General features: G+C 39.8%; 1 protein-coding gene across 5 annotated transcripts in view; it reads right to left on the reverse strand.

The window, feature by feature from the left end:
• Positions 1 to 20,787, reverse strand: part of sema6e (sema domain, transmembrane domain (TM), and cytoplasmic domain, (semaphorin) 6E) — a 278,709-nt gene that overhangs the window by 146,831 nt on the left and 111,091 nt on the right. The window lies entirely within an intron of this gene.

A 20,787-nucleotide genomic window follows, 5' to 3' on the forward strand; every position in this document is an offset into this window, starting at 1 on the left:
GTTGCCAATTTCATTTTTGTTGCTCTGGGTTATACAGGCTTGTGGGCTGAGCTTTGTACAAGAGTTGTGGGGTCGTACTGCTCACTGTGAGGAGGGTTCGAGTCGTGCCTGGGAGGTCAAACATGCATGAGGGAAACATTTTGATGAGGGAAACAATGTTGTAACGTGATAGAACGCTCCAAAAAGTACATTTTGCATAATACCCCCAATTTTTAAGAGCAGATGAGGACAGGATGGATCACAGCTGCTCCCAAAAACTCCCAAACCCCCCAAGGGTCCCCCCGGGTGTTTGGTCTTAAACGGGACCAGTGACCTCGGGGCTCCTGGACTGCAGCTCCGTGTGGCTCTCAGCGTAATCTTTCCTGTCACCGGATTGTCAAAACATCAGCTCTCGCACGGCTGAGGTCAAGTGTCAAATGCCGAGTGGGGGCAGGTTGGGGACGGGTTGGTGAGTCGGCCTCAGGAATAGAACCGTGTTTACATTAGTATCGCTTAAATATTTATTACAAACAAGTAAAACTCCGCTCCACACACCGCAGGCACTTGGATAGACAGATGCACTCTGCCAACCCCAAAATCAACATTTGTAAGACTGCTACTCTTAACCTCAGCATAGCAGCAATAGCGCTAAAGCATAGGTCAGAGGATGAATAAAACATGTTTGAATGGTGTTAATTGCTAACACTTCAAGCTATAAAAAGAAGGAAATGTATTAAAAAACAACTTGGCAGCGCGGTCAAACGACAGAAAACCTTTGTGAGGATGTCTAGAGGCGAAAAAGCGAACGTTAAAAAAAAACAAGCGAAGCCAACGCAGAGATGAGCCAGAACCGAGCGCACTGGTGGGTTTTCAAATTACAGACACAGAAATTGTTCAGCGTTTTATCAAACCACTCGGTATGGAAAGGCAAAAACGGAGCGGGCTCAGTGAGTTGCAGTATTGATTAACAGGACTTGTATTAGCCATATTTTGAAGTTGTAAGTATTGGATTTGTTACTATACAATACATCTGGACTAAGGTTAGATTGGACAGACACAAATCTACTAAAATGAACTTGAGCTACTTTTATCAGAGATGCACAATCCCGCTTTTTCAGTTTTGATACCGATACTTGGAGTTGATGGAAGCGGAAATGTGCACATGATCACTTCCTATTTTGATACCTCCAATTCACTTCCTCGCCCCTTTCTCCATAACTGCTCCTATCAGGCTCGTCATTCTGACCTTAAAATGTTCACATTAACCTGCTCTACATGATCCTCATATTTTTATTTTGCCATCGCGTCCGTAAATCAAGATATGAACATAAATAACAGATAAATTAAGTGTCTTCTTTCCCCGAGGTCGCTCCCACTAGCGTTATCAACAGGTTTGATTGATAGTGTTGCCAAAAGCCTGTAAACCAGTGGTGCGGGCAGGAAGGGACGTTACCTTCAACAGCCTGGCTCTGGATTGGCTCTTTGGTTGCCATGATACTTGCTGTCGGAACTCCAAATATGGAAATCTGCTCCAAATTCACACCTGTAACTGCTAGCATTGACGAGCTTCAGTTGGCTCGAGCCGGATGTTATAAAGGTCATCAAAAAAAATGTCTGTGTGGTGTTATATATCATGCATGCTGTTATCTTGAGTAATCTTGTTTTGGCAAATTTAGAATTATGTGTTAGGAATTAATGCCCCATTGAAATGTAATACCTCACTATTAGAATAATTCAGACTCAGTAACTACTTAACACCCAAACCTTAACCCTCTTTATTAAATCCAAATTAAGTCTAATTAAGTTTAAGTTACTAAGCCTGAATTCTTAATAAACTATTTGTTGATTATGACAGGGACGTATCGCATCAGTATTGAGAGATCTAGAGTCGATACCCAATCCATTACATTTTGGAGAGATTTGGATAGCAGTATATCTGTGCATCCACCAGTATATCTGATTATTCTTGGTACATTTACATGGTCTGTGAAAATTGGATAACCAGTAACAGAAGCTTGGATTTCCTATTTGTTTCCTTCCCTCTCCTGCCTCCTCTCGTTCATCACACATGACCACGGGGCATTTTACAGCTAATAATTTGTAGTAGAGTAGAGTCCTGGAGCTGCAGACTGTCCCAGTGGCTGGTGCGAGACACTAGAGGGACATTAGCCTGTTCATTAGCATCATTAGCTCAGTGCACCACAAAATCAGCCATCACTTACCAGGACCCCCATGGAGTCCAACCAGCAACCCCATGTCTACATGACCTCGATAACTAGCAGGGTAATGAAGGTAATGGAAGTTAACTACTACACAATATAAAAGTGCAAAGTACGTACTACTAATTTCAAGTTTTAATTCAACAGATTTTCTGGTGAAAGGTCTCCCACCTGCTATTATCCATGGAGATGTAATGGAGCTCTACAGTGACCGCCCACCCTGCGGTTACAGAACAAAATTTCCTATTCCTTATTTATAGACCTTTGAAAAAAATGTATATTAAAAGCATTACAAGTCTATGAAAAAAAAAAAAAAAAAGAATGGAAAATTTACTTCTGGAACCTGAGCAGGCTGTTACTGTTGAGCTTCATTTCCATGCATGGAATGTTCCACAGTATAGCATTAAATGCATCTGCCTCACATGTTTTCCTGGTTATTTTGTATCAATAAAAAACACCTGTAATTAAAGCTGGGGTACTTGATTTTCACACCATGCTAGGAGGAAGTAGGTATGAATCTGTTAAACTCTGTAGCTCTCACAAACCCTTTAGCACATCGTTAATATCCACATGCATTTACCTTCAGGCGCGTGCATGGTACTTACTTCTACGTTGAGATATAAAAAATATTTATCATACTTATCATTAGCCAAAGAGAGCGCACAGCGGTCTCATTTTGTCACAAAGTGCTGCTTTTACAATATACTCTGGGAGGGAAAAGACTGTAATCATTTTAAAAATGCAATGCACCTTTAAAGCCACTTTTTGTTTGTTTATTGAAAAAATAAAAATAAAAAACTGCATGCTTGCATCCCCACAAACCTGACTTACTTGGCCTGGAGGAAGGCCACCACCTACTTGCCCGTTTATGGAAATGTTGCTCCTTTTAGCTATAAAATGAATCTGTCACCATGGAGAATGTATCCAAGTTCTGAAAAATGTTCATATTTCTGAGAAGAAACTAACTGTACACCATTGTCAACTATAACCCTGAGTCTACACTGGGGACTGCTGACCTTCTAACAGTGTCCTACATACAGCACACCCAAACAGAAGTAAAGTGGACATGTCTGTGAACTTAAGGCACGCCTTCTCACACATGAGCTGAATGAAAGAGGCCAGTGACTGCAGCTGCTCTAGTGCTCTCCACCCCTTCCACCCCTCAGCCCTCTCCAGCCTCGTGCCTCGTCTCAGGGCTCATAAACAGCTCGCGCTCCACGCCTCAGCTCTGGTTCTCTGCATGTGTGTGTGGCTGTTTACTGCTGAGGTTAAGGCCGCGGTGCTGGATGGGAGAAGGAATTTAGTCATGGGAAACACTGGGAGTCCTGGTGTAAGTAGCCTGTAATTGTAATGTATTTAGCTACAGAAAAAAAAACAAAAAAACATCAAAAAACATCATGATGAAGCAGCTTAATTATTCAAGTGTTTTTTTACAACGTTCAGAGGCCAGAGAGGTAATGCTAAAAACAACACTGAAATATTAACAACTAGCATGTTAACACGCACTTCATGATTCTCGGACAATAAAACACTTTACGATTTGATGTAGACAGTACACAGCACACTTATTTTGACCTCAAGAACTTATAAGTAACAATAAGTACTGGGGCAAGAAACATTTTGCTCAAAAACATGGGAAAAAAATGGATACAGGCTCTTTAAAGCAGGATCATGTTAATTGTTCAAATATCTAGACCTTGCATGTTATCGTTTATTCCAAGTATTACATAAAAAATAACAAAAACAAACATACTCACCTGCAGAAAAAAAAAAAGATACACGCAATACATTTTAAGTCAAATGCAGGGGGCTATAAACGGTATCTTAACCTTAACCCCGAGACAATTCACTTTAATGTTAGCGTGAAAAGAAATACATAGGACTGAAAAGCACAGTACAGTAAACTCGTGTTGGCCCCTCCCTGGTTGGCCTGTGTGTGATGAGTGATGATGCATCTCTTGGTTGAATTAACATTTAGTGCTCAGCTGGATCCTCATTTCAGCCTCTGATATTCTTCGGAGGTCATTTCTTCTACACTGATGTCTTTTGGTACCAAAAGACATGCAGGATGTAGTCGGTGTTAAAAAAATACTAACTGTCCATGCTTGGAAATGATAGAAATTTTATACAAATTAACAAAGAAAAGCTGGATTCACTCATGTACCGGTGATGTTAATGGTACAACATGCAACTTTCTAGTGCTGGGAGTTCATGGAATCATCCAGGTAACTTGCTTCTTCTTTATTTCGGTTTATCTTAAGTACACTTTTTAGATCTAGCAAAGATTGTGGCAGTTCTTAACTCTGATTTGACCTAAATTATTGTTTTTTTAACCACTGGATGCATAGATTTTAACGTTTAAGCCCACAGTGGACCTTTGGATCAGGAAACTGGTCAAACCCTTTAGCCATGCCTCCGCTTAGTTTGACATCGACATCCATCTGTGACAGTTACGCTGGTCTTAGCCAAAAAGTGGGCGAGCTGGAAAAACTGATGTCCAGTCTACTTAAATACCAGGAGAAACCTGATCTGGATGTAATATTGGGCGGGACCCGTGCCGCTGCCACCATTGCCCAGCCGGCTCACAGCTCAACTCTTTAACAGACCTCCTCATCAGCTTCAGGAACCACGAACACGGAACGGCAATGGCTACAGCAAGGAACCACACCTAAAATCCCAATCAGCTCCACTCCACTTGGACCCGTGGGCGTTGCAATTGCCGTATATCGCAGGGGATCTGGCTCTCGTGCTCCTCTCCCGCTGTAAACATAGCTCTGGGATGCAAACATACTTCTGTGTCCTGGATTGTGAGGAGTTTCCACCGTTGTCTGTGCGTCCTCCCGGCTTGTGGAGTTGCCGGGCTCAGCTGTTTTCTTTGCAGTGCTCTTGTCCTCAGATTCCAAGCCGGACCGGTCTGTGCTGATCCTTGGCTTCTCCATGGTCCAGCACACGTGAGAGAACACAAAGGCCACCCACCTCCTGTCACCCAGGTGCTGTGGTAAAGGACATCAGCAACTAAGCCCCCCACCACCTCATCAGTTTCAACAATAGTAGTTCAAGTCGGCACAAATGACCTCAGACTGCAGCAATCAGACACTCAAGGACAACTTTTTTTCTTTTTTTTTAACCACTCATCAACACATCCCCAGTTCAAACATACAGCACATAGGTTCTGGACAACTTCCTCCACCCCATTTTGGAGACATCAAATACAGCCGCTTGAGACTTCTTCACTCCTGGCTCAAATCTCACTGCACATCTCATAATATCCCCTTACTTTCCCCACATTTTTCAAGAGATCTGAAGTTTTCAAAAAGGACCATTTACACCCCAACCCATCTGGATCCCGCCTCCTCTCACACGACATCCAACTCACCCTGGAATCAGCTTGAAGGTACAATCATCGCACCACACACTCAGCATCCACTGTTCCAATAGATTCAAATCTATCATGTCCAATTTCCCACATTCTGGTTATCATCAGCAGAGAGCAGCCTATTCAATTCAATTTTATTTATATAGCACATTTAAAATACAACTTACGCTGCTCAAAGTGCATCATATAAACAATAATAAACAAAAACGGATATACATAAAACATGACACATAGGCAAAGAACAATATAACACCAAGATATCCTGCATCGTCTTAGTTTTTGTGAGCACATGAGCAGCAGAGTTCTGGACATTTGCAATATTGCAACTATTACAATAATCCTGATGCAACATTGCAAATGTCTATGGATAAAACCTCCTACAGATTTACTATTAACACCAATAATTTCAGATTTCTCCCCAAACCTCATCTACCTGTAAGTTCTGTTATTAATCAGCCACAGTCTTCTATAAACATGGCTTTTTTAAATGTCTGCTTTCTGACGAACAAATCTTGTATTGTAAACTATCTGATTTTAAACCACAAACCATTTTCTATCACATTAAATAATCTTGTCAAAACCCACCAAACCCATTTTATTTTAGATTCTTGCTCAAGTTTTGAATATTTTTAGTGACCCTACAATTTCATGCATGACCATTTACAGATCACCAAAAAAGTGTAGTCTTTTTATCCCACAATTTTCAGTTTTTATCAATTTTACACAGTTCCTTTAATGTGATTATTTTAACTGGTGATGTTAACTTGCACATAGATAACTTTTTAGACCATATCACAAACAAAATTTAAAATGTTGTTTATTATATTAATTTTACACAACTGACAGCAGGGGGCGCACTCTGGACCTGGCCTGTTCACTAGTGTGTCTTCTGTGGTTGACTTGCCTGTGTGTGACCACTACAGTGTTTTTGAGTATCACTTTTCATACAGCGGGGGACCTCTGTGAGAACTGTGAGGAAGCGTCGTCTGACCCTCAAGTGGCTGAAAATTGTGTTGTAGTTTTTTTAGAAAACCATTGTCCACTTGTTTTACCTGCCCCTGTGGTTTTATTACTGACCATCTTAACAGTAAGCGTCAGTTTGCCCTTCACAAAGTGGCTCCACTGAAATTAATAAATAGTCACGTCAAATCCATACCCCCCTGGAGAACTGCACAACAACTGAAGAGAAACTGCAAGACAGAGGAACGAAAATGTAGGAAAAATAATATTATACAATCAAATTACAATTAAAAAGGAAATTTACTTAGAACAGCAAAATGTTTATAACAAAACTGTGTGATAATCTTGGCGAAGTATGAATTTCTTGTATTTCTCAGACAACAAAAATAATTCTGAAGTTCTTTTTTCTATAATTGACAATCTTTCAAATTCTTAAAATTAAATTAACCCCCCCTGACTCTCTCTGCGTGCAGTTTCTAGACAACTTCATGGGGAAGATAAGCACAATCATGTGAGTTTTATCTTGTCAAAGCAGGTTTTTAATGCATCTGATTGTTTGTCTGTTAGGCCTGTCACAATAGCATATGCTGAAGTTCAATATCTCGCTGAAGTAAATATAGACAATAAAAAATAACATGGAAACTACTTTATGCCACTGACACAGTGACCCCAGGGCAGATTTAAACCACAAAAACTATTCTAAATCTACAATATTGTTAAAAAGCGAAGAGTTGCAATAAATAAACAGCAGAATGCAATACTTCAGTACTTAGTTTTCATCTGTATTGAGTCATAGAAGTTATTAATTTAACCTTTTATGGCTTAAATCTTATATATCCCAAAAATAACCAAAAATATCAGTAGTGCAAAGAAAATACACACATGATAAATACTGACCCCCCCAAAAAAGTAGTTCCAACCTTTATATACTATACAAAAAGTCCATATAGTAATTATCATGACAGGGCTTTTTTCTGTATTGCTGAGACTCTTGATAAAGTCTCCTCAGTGAGGCCTCACCACATGGATTTTAGACCCAAAACCAACCCCATTTTTAAGTCATTTCATGGATCTTGTATGAGTGTTTAAACATAATGAATAGCTCTCTGCAGACAGGAGTCATTCCTGCTGACTTTAAAGTGGCAGTGGTGAGGCCCCTGCTGAAAAAGAGAAATTTTGATTTGAATAATTTTAACAACTCTACACCAGTGTTTCACTTACACTTTTTAAGCACAATTTTAAATAGTTTTTATTCAACTTAATGAGGTTTTTTTTAAGTTGTTTTTTTATTTTTTATTATTATTATTTATTTATTTATTTATTTATTTATTTTATTTTTTTTTTATCTGATCACAACATAAAAAATAAATACATTTTAAAAAAATCAATCTGGCTTTAGAGTGAATTACAGCCCTGATACTGGCTTGCCAAAGATGTTAAATGATTTTAGAGAAAATTATGATCACAAAAGGTGACAGCGTAGGTTCTACTGGACACAGTAGACCACACTATTCTTTTAACTTAAAACACCTAAAACACGGCCTCTCTGGTGCTATTCACAAATGGTTCATATCTATCTCACAGATAAAGTTTATAGTGAGTGTAGACAGATGCTCCTCTCAGGTCCATAAAATCACATGTGGTGTGCCCCAGAGTCTCATTTTAGGTCCTGTGCTTTTTATCCTGTACATGCTCTCTTCTTGGTACTGTCATCAGGAGACATGCTCTTTTTCACTGCATTTTAATATAAAATCCTGGATGGCAGAAAACTTTCTCCATCTTAAAACTTTTTTTCAAGTTTTTTTCTTGACCCTGAGGCTCAGAGAGAGAAACTTTTACCCAAATTACAAGCACAGTCTTTTAACCCAGGTTAACCCATGTCCTCAAGTGAAAAACCTGGGTGTTATTTTTGACTATTTAGCTGACTTTCACCTCACATATTAACATCAAAGAATTATTTATTTTTTTATCACCTAAAAAACACAGCCCGAGTCCATTCCACTCGCTCTTGGGCCAACACATAGACGCTGATGCATGCTTTTATCACCATTCAAATAGACCTGCTCTTCAGGTTCACAACTACTACAAAATTCTGGACCAAAGGGCAGGTCCACACCAGTTTTAAAATCACTGCATTGCCTCCCTGTGTGTTTCAGGATCAATTTTAAAGTTCTTTCACTGTTTGCTAAATGTCTTAATGGTCTTGGGCCTTCTCATCTTTCAGAACTGCTTTTACCCACAATACCCTCAACAGGCTCAAAGTCATTCCCAAAGTCAGGACATACACACAGGACTATGGACCTCGTCTATGGAACACCCTGCTGGAGGACCTCAGGGCTGCAGAGAACGTTCATGTTTTAAGAGCTGATTTTATAAATGCGTTGATTTGATTTGATATTTTGGATATTCTCTGTAGACTCTTTTACATACTGTGGCTTTAAAAATATCAATACCCAGATACAAACCGATACTAAATCTAGCATCAAAACTAGTACTCATTTGAACAAGTGTCAGTACTGGAATAAATGACAGAATTAGACCTCTCCGTAACACTTTAAAATCACCTACATCCAAACAAAATAATGATTGAAATCGATAAGTATTTAGCATAATGACTAATTATGCTAATGTTAACCTTGAACACCAGTTTCTGCATAGACTGGTGAACAAACAACACGGCTAACCAACCCATTTACAAATGTTGGCAGAGTGCTACACGAATTAACCTGAGCAGCTCCACACACGCAGGAGACATCGCTGCTTCTAAGGTCAAGGACGCCAGCTCGGAGCAGTCGGATGAGCGCGCCTGTTTACCGGTTTGCCCTTGTCCCTCGACCGCGACGGCGCTTATCGATTTGGCCCGCGCGGTATCAGATGAAGGATAATACCGGTGTGATTGCTTCATTGGCGCTGTTGTGAGGCTGCGTATAATTTCTAATCTCATTTACTACGAATTATCCCACAGAACAGCACCCTACGCTCCCCTGTTCCCGCCATAATAGTTTGGAGGTGAGCCCCATTAACCAAACGAGCCTTTCGGAGCACAACATTCCCATTAGCGCCACCCGTATAATCCCTCATTTCCCCCAAAGTGCGCCCAGGACTCCCCGGGGGACGTGGTCGACCACCTAACCACACTTCCAGTTCTATATCTGCGCTCGCATCTGTGCTCCAGCTGTCCCTGTAGGTCCTTCTATAGCGGAGACAAACAAAGATAGTTCCATGGTATAAGGAAAAAGGTTTTAATATTTATTTTTACTTGGTTGTGTGTGTCTTGGACTGATAAAAGCCAATACAGCAGTTTTGTACTACAATTCTAATGGCGCCATAAGTACAATAAACATTTGGACAACCTAGAGCATTCAAACTCTAATAAATATTTAATGGGGCCCTATGAAACTTTGGTGGGGTCTGTAATTACTTTGAATGCACAGTATGGCATTGTACATTTATCTTACATTTATTCAAATAACCTTTTTTTGATGTAGCTAAAACGTACATTTTAAAACATGCATCCAATACTGTGACGTCCTCGCCTCTCAGCAGATCTGACCTGTAACTTGCATTGCTGCATAATTGATAAAGTATGACATGAGATGAATGACAAATGAAATACCATACTGTGGAACATTCCAGGCAAAGCAAAATCAGGCCCATGGAGACAAGTAGGACAGAATGTGCACCTTTAGTTTTTAGTTTTTTGTCTTTATTTTTTATTTGAAAATTATCTTTGCTCAAAAAAAAAAAAAAAAAAAAAGTGATTTGGAGACATTTTGGTCTTTTATGTATTTATTTTTTTTTTTTTTATTAATCATTCTCTATTCAAATAAAGCGGGCAGGAGTTAGGCCTTTACATAGCTGTTTTCTTGAGTATCTGTGAACGTACGGAGTGGGTCAGAGAGGATAAAGGAACGGGGTAATGGCATGTGCTTATGTGTACAGGTGTATGTCGATTTTAGAATAGTCCTTGAATGATGACACTTTGTAATATCTGTTTCATGTATTTGTTGTCTTTTTATATACATTTAATCTGCATTTCCAGTTTTCGCACCATCCTGCACAGGGGGACTACAGGTGTAAATGAGCATTCATGCTATAAACTGGCACCAGCATCGTTCCTATGCCTAAAGATAGACTGGTATATTGGGTGGATATTCACACTTTTTGGACTTAAATCACCAGAACAAGCTAATATTTATTTTGTTTTGGATGAACTGCAACTTAAGGGTTCAAATAAAGCTTTGTGTGTTATTTAAGTGCAAAAAGATAACAGCACGAGGTTATAGGTTTGTGGCAAAACCATAGACTGTATATATAAATGGACATAGCCAACCTGCTAGCCACGTTCCAAATAAGAAGTGATAATGGGCTGCGCTTCAGGCTCCATCAACTCGGACTCCAGTTCACGTTACATTAGAAAACTGTCGCCCCTCTTGCTGTAACTGCTGCCATCAGGCTCGTCATTTCAGCTTTAAAATGTCTGTATTGACCCGTTCTATGTGATCCTGGTATTTTTTATTTCGCTATTGTGTCTGTAACTCAAGATATGAACATTAATAAGTCACAAATCCCACTAGCATTAGCAACACATTTGACTGACAGTGTTACTAAACGCCCGCACCTCTGGTTTAACTGGTTTACCTTCAACAGCCTTGCTCCGGATTGGTTATTTGGTTGCTATGATACTTGCGGTTGGAATTCCAGATATCGAACTTGGCTCCAAATTCGCCCGGTAACTGGTAGCCTCGATTTGACATATTTGTAGGTGAATTAGTGTAGTAAATGTGCTATATTTTGGGTAAAATAATAAAAATCAACTCTAGATATCGACATAAATATCACAAGAGCTTATCGGCCATGGGCTGCTCTGAACTCTAAACAATCAGTTTCTGCATTAGTCATGGGAAAAAGAAAAACAGAAAGCATATCGTCCATCTCTACCTGTAGCACTTGCCTTAATGTATTGTTGTGTGCTGCCCATGTAAAAAATAACAGTACGCCATAATGTAACCCCCTGTGTACTGATATACAAGCGTGTATGCTGAGCCGCACGTGTATAGTACTTGTGAATGATTTTATATTATATTGAGCACTGCTGCATCCCTACTCCACACTCTATATGAGCAGCCATGTTGTTTATAACCCCATTAAACGCGCACAGAGCCGTATTGACCGCGGGCTTACATAACAGCGGCACATGCATTCCTCTCTGGGGACATTTACCAGCAGGTGCTTACCGGGCTGTGGTACTCATCAATGCCCCCCCAACACGTAACCTATCTAGATCACCGGTGTTACCTTTTATTGTTTTGAACATGCTAGATTCACTCCGGCTTCAGTGGTTCTGTCACACTAATTAAACTACTGCGGTTCGTATCAGGTTTGTCAAGTTGCTGTGTACATTTTTGCGTCATGTTTTTGTGTATTTATGGAGAAATGTTGTGTAGGAGCATGGGTGATGTAGAGTACTGCACAGAATCTTACAGCTAACCATAAGAAGGATCAAAACAGGGCCCGGGAGAGATCACTAAATTACTCAAACATGCATGGACGACTTCTAAAACCTCTCCAGGCACGTTTTTGATGAGGGACCAATGTTATAACATGCTAGAAAGCAAGAAAGATTGTGCATAATACCCCCTCTTTAATAATTCAGGGTCTGGGCCTGTCATATCCTCCATTAGCTCTGGGTGGACCGAGTGCACCGCCTGATTGATTACTAATTAGATTAATTGCAGACTTTTTGAAAAACGAGGAGAGTAATAGACTTGTTCCTGGGAAATGTGCGGAGAAGAGGAGAGGAGATGGAAGAAATAATGCCGGATTTACTTGCGCGACGTTCCTACTGTTTTGTTAAATTAATTTTCGGGACTTATCGAGGACAATATCAGCGGTGGATCTGATAAGGCTTAGAGGAAATGTCACGTTGTTTCTTGTTGCAGGGGTCTGATTAGAAGTCCTCGGAATGAGCTGTAATGACGAAATTATGAGGAAAACATGGAACGCAGTAAACTGAATACTGCAGTGAGGTAAAGTGAAGGCTGTTAAATAAGACGTATGCTGTTCTTTAGGGATTTGGGATTAAACTATAACATATGTAGATCATGATTTTATTTAGTTTTTTCGTTGTAAACTGCAATATCGATATGAAACAGACACAGGTCCATTGACTGAACTCATATGCTCTGCTTCTTCACAGGATTGTTGAGTGTGATGTCACGTCCGGGTCCAAGGTTGATTAAAAACAATGGCTGTGTCTGCATTTCCCTCTTAGTCGATAAGTCCCTCACTCACTACTTAGGCCTGGATTCTTTAGCAGACTCTATAGTGCACTCATTCATAGAGCGATTCGGACACGCAGCTCACTACTTTCAGGTCATGTGACTCTGGCGTCTGGGTGAAAAAAAAAAGTTTAAAGGCTAAACTCTGATGAAAAGTTGATTTCAGTCATAAATAATGATCAAATTGGACTGGCACACATGTATTTATGTACTAATAATAACCATACACGTTTTTGTCGAGCTGGATTTCATGCAAATGGACTGGATTACTTGTTTTTATCTTAAATGTGGAACAAATCGCTCTTTTAACAGCTTAAGCTCAGGTAAATGGCTAAAGCTAGCAACTTTACACAATAACAGTTGAATTTGTTTTATTTATTTAGCGTTTTTATTCATAATAAGTGATCAACAGTGCCGTGGTGTGACCGCTACTTAGTGCCTTAAGTTGTGGATATTTGAACATGTTTACAATTTAATCCTTAGCAACGACAAACCTCGCGTTAAACTGCAGTCGTTTAAAAGTAAGTGTGGCAAAGTGTATGAGGTTGAGGTAAGATGCTAGGCTAGGTTAGGTTAGCTTTAGCTGTGACTGGTAACTACATGGTTAAACATACATTTTTGAAAGAATTGTTTCTTGTTAGATGAATAAGGAACATGACTTTCTGTAAAAAAAAAAAAAAAAAAAGGTAGACATTAGCTGTGAAGTTGCCAGTCGGATTCGGAAGTTACATCATCACAATCTTTTTATTGTGTTTTTGTTGTTTTCTGAAAATCGGCAGTACATATTTCTTTTAAACCCTACATGTTTCTGAATTATCTCAAGTAAATTCAGAGCCGTGGGTGGAGATGTAGATTAAGTGAAAACAGATTTTCTGAGCACTCAAGCCTCAAATGCTGGATAATACAGGACTGTACATACATGCTCGAATCAAAATACAACTTTGAGTAAGATGATGTTGAAAGAGTACAGTTAGAACATGGTTAAAATCTCACAAGAGTCAATTGTACATAATATTTCCCCTTTAAGACACTTGAGTAGCCTCACGGGAACACTTGACTACATTCATACAGTTCAGCTCACTCTTTATTTAATGTCAATAAACAACATCTGAATGGAATATTTATTGTAGAAAACTATACTGCAGATCTACTCTCAAATACATCATTTGTCGAAACATTTCTCTTTTAAAATCTGCACTAGTATTATGCAAACAGTACCTTTGGGTCTGCTTTCAAAGTACATAAGTTTCAAAGACATTCAACATTTTGAAGCTTTTTAGAACAGATCAATTCAACACTTGCAATTTCTTTTAAAAGGTACCATTATGACTATAAATGTGGCTTGGTCTGAAAAGTCTAAAAAGAATTTCACTATTTTAGAGGAATCATTCTAACAATCATTTTGATTCTTCTTTGAGGTGTGCAATTTTAATTTCTACCAGAATCTATGATTTCACTCAACCTTAAAAATCTACAAGAAACAAAATCAGCTCCAGATCATTATGCAAAATCAACTTTTTAGAGCTTTTAACCATGTTGTAGTCGTTTCCTCCTTTCATTTACCTTCTCGAAGTTGCATTCAGCGTGATTCTTGCATATTTGAGTAACGGAAATCAGCTCTGCAACTTTCCAACCCAGAAGATAACGGACTTCTTTATTTCTTTTCTTTTCTTAAGTCATTTTAGATCAATATTTTAATTAAAAATGTCCAAAAATATTACATAATGATGCACAAACGCACAATATGTCTTTTTAACATCTGGATAAGAGGGTGAACAGACTGCATGGCTCTAGTTAGGTTCCCCAAGCAAAAGGATGGGTCAAATGCGGGAGCAAAACATATCCATAGCACAAAAATAACAATTTAATGTTGAAATTCACATTCCATTGTCATAAGTGTTTTTATCATAATTGTGGTATTGGAAAAGATCAATACAAATTCTTATACCACAATTAATGAAAACACTTCCTTAGTTTTGAAATAGGTTGAAATTTCACCACTATCTTTGCCACTTTGTTACTAGGGGTGTGCAAAAATATATAACTATATAGTGGCAGTATATCCGGTGATACAGTATCGTCATCGTGGGCTGCTATATCGATATGCACAGGGTTTTATACACCAAAACAAAGTCTCACAGCATTATAGGTACGCAAGTCAAATAACAAAATAACTTATATGGTGAAATTCAATAAGTGATCCTGTGATTCCCAGCCCTATTTGTTACACTCTACCATCTTCCATTTTTGCATGCATTTTCCAGGATACTTCAGGGCCCTGTTTTGGCGGCCGTTTACCAGAGCGCTGTGTATTAAATGGGCGTTTGGTGCAAATCCATTTATTTTACAGAGCCTAATAACCGACAGTAGCCCCGACCGGCCTCCCTCTGAGATGCATCTGCGGACGGGCAAATGGAATCAAGTGAGCAGCAGTGACCGCAGTGGGAGCTCTGGACTGGCTTTTCATTTCAGAACGCTTTGCCCTTGTCCCTCTCTCGCTCTTTCTCAAATGCGTTTATGTCTGCTGCTATCTGGAAAACAACCGCGGGACTCTGCTTGCTGTTGATTAGAATGTTGTTTAACCAGCTACGGGCTGGAGAGTGAGATCATGTGGCATTTACGGGATTTAAACAAATGGGAAAGGTGGAGCGGTACAATGTATACAGTTATACGCGTTTAGTGCATCATCTGTGGTGTTTTAAAAAATCAGAAAAAAACTAAAAATTATTACAATTGTTAGTGCCCTGGGTCAAGCAATTATAATGATTCTATAAATATAATTATATGTACTTTTTTGTTTTTATTTTGTGGAAAAAGATGCATCCTTTCTTTGAGTGGAAACCAAGATGGCTGCTGCAGAACCGTACAGGCTCGCATTTCCTGTACAAGTCTTAATACACACTTTTGGAGTCATCGCAAAAACGTGAACTACAACTGTCCTCCTTATGCTGTGTTTATTCCCGTGCTCACTTCAAATTACCAAAAAAAGCAAAGATGGAGCTTGTTCGATAGTTGAAGAAAATCACTATGTTCCGTATATGAGGCTCTGGATAATGGCCATGTTTTTCTTTTTTTTTTATCCTCAAACAAGAAAGCAACAGGTCTTGTAAATGGACTTTTTTATGCTGCACCTTCACAAACGTGACTCTTATTTTAACCATGGAGAAGGTTCTGAAGTATGGTTTCCATGGAATTATGCTAGTGGAATATCCTGCAGAAAGTTGTACAGTGTTGCTTTGAGGGCACAGAAGAAATTGCTGCTGCTAACTCCCTGTAGATCAGCCTTACATTCGAAGATACTGTGCTATGTGATATAGATATATAGATAGTACGCTTACTACCACAAAGGTAAGGTGAGTGAAGTGTCTTGCCGAAGGACGTAACACCAGACAAATGCCAGAAATATGAAAATGCTAATCCCAAAGCAACCCAAAGCAACGAAACTAAAATGATGCATAATGTGTCCTTTCATATCCACCTTCACAAATATTCGGTTCATACTCAAATGAGCAGTCCAGTAATCCCAAACCCTGGGCCAAAAAACACTACGGAGATAAAAATATAGCCACTTTTTACAAATGAGTGTTGACTTTCTTCTCTCCAAAAGTAGGCTGCCAACAAGTGCTATGGCAGCCGTGCGTGTGAACTGTGCGAGCTGCAGTCTAATTGGCACATAGTCGGCCCGATCATTACACGCCCACACTTCCAAAGCACAAATAGCGTGGCTCTTTCGGAGGGGATAAAGCCTTCGAATAGGACCGTGCAGAATTCATTTGCACCGGGAGACGCAAGCATGACAGGGAAAAGGCTACGGAAATAACAAACCTGAGGAGAGATGGCGACAATAAGGGTTTGCTCAACAGGTAAGTATTCCAATATGAGGTAAATGTGTAGAGGTTTTAGTAAAAACTCACAATCCACAACTCTATGGTATAGCTGTTTTACATTGTGAGGTTACTGGGACAATTTGAATATTTTGCAATGTTTCTACCATACTAAAAATACTTACAAGCAGAGAAAATTATATGATAGTAGCATTCTACCGCTACTAATAATGCATTGGCTTTATTTGCAGAAACTCAAAGAGCTTCCCATCGCATTATTCATTTAATACTACTGTGATGATAAGTTACTTCTGTGGCCACAACATCCTGGGGTAGACTGGCGGGAACACCACATTTATACTAGGCAATTTGCATTATGTGTCTTGCCTAAGGACACAATGACAGTTTCCATTAGAGCTACTACTGCCCCCCCGTGTCGCCTGGTATTCCCAGCAGTCTCCCATCCGAGTACTAACAAGACCCAACTATGATTAGCTTCAGAGATGTCAAACAGGTACAGCCACCGCTACTACCAGAGTAAAGCAAATTATGGAAAAGTAGCGTACGTTGATTGAACCTTGCGGTAATATTTCACACTTCTACCTCCACTACTATTATCACTGCTTCCATTACCATGACTTCTATTACTACTGCCACCACCTTCACTTCTACTACCATTGCTTCAACTACTACTGACACTGCTTCCATTACCATGACTTCTATTACTACTGCCACCACCTTCACTTCTACTACCATTGCTTCAACTACTACTGACACTGCTTCCATTACCACTACTTCTATTACTACTGCCGCTACTTCCATCACTGCTTCCACTACTGCTGACAGTGTTTCCATTACCACAAATTCTAGTACCACTGCTTCCATTACTACTGACACCATTTCCATTACCACAACTTTTATTAATACTACTTCCATTACTACTGCCACTACCTCCATTACCACTACTTCTATTACTACTGCCCCTACTTCGACGACCACTAGTACTGCCACTATTTCCACCACTACTGCCACTGTTTCCATTACCACAACTTGTATTACCACTGCTTCCATTACTACTGCCATTACCTCCATTACTACTGCCACTACTTCCACCACTGCTTCCACTACTACTGCCACTGTTTCCATTATCACAACTTCTATTGCCACTACTTCCATTACTACTGCCATTACTTCAACTACTGCTACCACTGCTTCCATTACCACTACTTCTATTGCTACTGCCAGTGCTTCCATTACTACTACCATTACTACCACTTCCGCTACCAACTCATGCAGAACTTGTCGTTTCAAGCCTTGCATATCACCAAACTACAAATCTTCCTTCAAGTCCTTGGAGACTTTTTTTTCCCTCCCAAACATTAGGCACCAGAAGATTGATTGGGAAGCTCATAGAGGGCAGCCATTTGTCTAATTGCAGAATGACAAAGAATCCATTACATCTGATGCACTGCCCTGTACACATCCATTGGAGTGTTTGGACCAAAATGCTATTGGGGATGGCAGCTGGAACAGAGGGGAGCGTGGCCACCATACGGACCCCTTTATCTCCTGCCCTCTTCTCCCATGAATGATAATTAGGCCGGGCCCGTCACTATGTTTGACAATGAGATGGGTGGCTGTCAGGAGAGAGGACTTCTGGAGGGGTGAAGTGGAATATTAGACTCGTTAATAATTCCTTTCTCTTTCATTGAGCTCAGAGGCAGGCCAAAATCCTTCGTTCATATTTTACAAGGTTCAGTGTGACAGCGGTGGCAGAGAATTCATCAACGTGGTACTTTGAGGTTGAGATAAAAATGATTTAAGAATTCTCCAAAAAAAAGTTTGTTTGAAAATGGACCCATACTTGGCTATTCCAAATGGCGTACTTACTGACTTGTTAACTATAATGTCACTATGCCAGATTGGCTGCATGAAATGAGACATGCATAATATGTGACAGCGTAGAATATTAAACAAGTCTTTTTAGTCAAAACGACAACTCTACCAGGACTAAACCAATGCTAAAATTTGACCAAAATAAGCATTTCATCGTAAAACTGGTCTAGAATGATACGTGTACTATGTACTATATATATATACAGCACATTGGTCAACTATCATTTTGAACAAAATCACATTTCTCTCCTCTCAGGTTAACAGTGTTTTAGTGCTTCTCGTCGATTCTGCAATGTTTATCAGTCTCCTGTATATTTTTTCCCGTTGTAAGCACCCATATTTGCTTTGATATGGACTGCGAACACATTTTCCTGATTGACTGAGCTCAGATGGGCGTGATTGACAGGTGGATTAGAGATTAACCAGTGACCAAACTCCCATCTTCCTATTGGGTAAGTGTGTATTCTGGTTCTCGTGATCAATATTTTGCATAAGGTATTTTTGCCAGTCCCTGCTACTTGTCCGACCCTCAAACTGTACTCGTCCATCTCAGACCCGCACCCTCCCAGCCGCCTGCCCTTCCAGCACAGGGACCCCCGCTGTGCTGACTGAACGCAACCCCGACCCGCCCTTGCTCCATAATGCTCTCAACAACGCCTGATACCCTGTTGCGCCGTCTCCCGCCCAACAGCTGGCCTTTGGGGTTGGAGTGAACGAGGGGTGAACAATCTGGGGAAAAACACCTAATCGCCCACTTTACAGATGATGTCACAACCTTGGACAATCCAGCACATTAAAACTCTCTGTGAAACCAGAAATTGTGTAGGAAAATCAAGTTAATAACACAGAATTTTAGAAGTGGAAATAAGGAGGTCATTGTGTTAGCATTTGTCTGTCTAAGGGGGTATCCCATAGAGCTTTGCGGTGTGAGCTCATAATCTATTTTTAGCATTGCGACTGTGGTTAGGTTTGCAATATGTTTTAATAATAGGATGCTGTTCAAAGTTCACATTTTATATCCAGAAGAACTGACAAAAAAGACTGAAATATGAACTGACTGATATAAAAATCACAACACATTTCAGATGTTTGCACAGAACTAGAAGGTTAGTAGTTTATATGCAGAATAAGACTGGACATTTTCTCATTTGTTGAGGAAATTATGATACTTCAAAAAACTGCAGCCTTTGCGATTTGCTAAAGAAATTCTTAGGTTGACCACAGACACCTAATTGATTGGCAAAAGGTCTCCAAACTGTTTTTTCCTGCATAAAAAAAAAACACTTTTTATGCAGGAAAAAGTACTGCGAAACAATGAATTTATATAAAGATTAAACTTGAGAATCATAAGTTTAATCTGCCTTTTTACATAAATACCAAAAAATGCCAAAATTCCAGCTAACTCGACAACTTCTCCTTTCTGCTGTAGTCTCATAAATCCTTATAATCTCAATAAAACCAACCAACACAAACTAATTTTGGTCAACTAAGATACCACTGATTAATCGACTAAAGGACTAAAAGAATACAGCCCTGTCGAGAGTGAACTTTTGCTTTTCTTGCCTTCCAATCCTGCCAAGCAAATGGTTGAGCATTCCCAGGGACGAGGATCCAAGGGCGGACGCGGAGAGACTGGCAGGGCCCGGTCTCGACGGAGCGTGCTTTTTGTGCCGCGGACAAAGACGAGCTCAATCAGGAGGACTGGAGGTGGCGCTGCTGATCGCAGGTGCATGCTAGTGGCAGCCTTCCCGTCAGCGCAGAATCATAATGTGACAGAGCTGGCCCCGAGTTTGGATGGAATAACAAAAGGACCGATCTGTGACAAAGCGGTTTCAGGCTAACAGAGATTTCAGAACAAAAACATCAACAGAGCGCGAACACTAGGGATGTCAACATTGATCAACTGTTATCGGCAAAATATAAGAATTTCTAGAAGTTTTAGATGCAAAAATAAGTTATTTCTATTCAACTCCTTGCATCAGACAAATATTTTAAAATAACTTTCAGTAAGTGCATGGAAATGTAATTGCTTCGTGACGTCACAAGGTGGAACAGAGCATTTTGAGCTTTGGAGATGCAGACTAATAATAAAGGGTGAATGAAACAAAAGAACTCTAGATATGTTTTACCAAGGATTTCACAGTTATTTGCAACATTTTCTGATTATTCACAATTATGTGGCCAGTTTCTTCTCACAAGCACTAACATTTGATATGGTGATATTCCTGACTGAATCTACTCCTAAAAAAGTA

This window comes from Periophthalmus magnuspinnatus, chromosome 16 (assembly GCF_009829125.3).
Source record: "Periophthalmus magnuspinnatus isolate fPerMag1 chromosome 16, fPerMag1.2.pri, whole genome shotgun sequence".
Classification (NCBI taxonomy): Eukaryota; Metazoa; Chordata; class Actinopteri; order Gobiiformes; family Gobiidae; genus Periophthalmus; species Periophthalmus magnuspinnatus.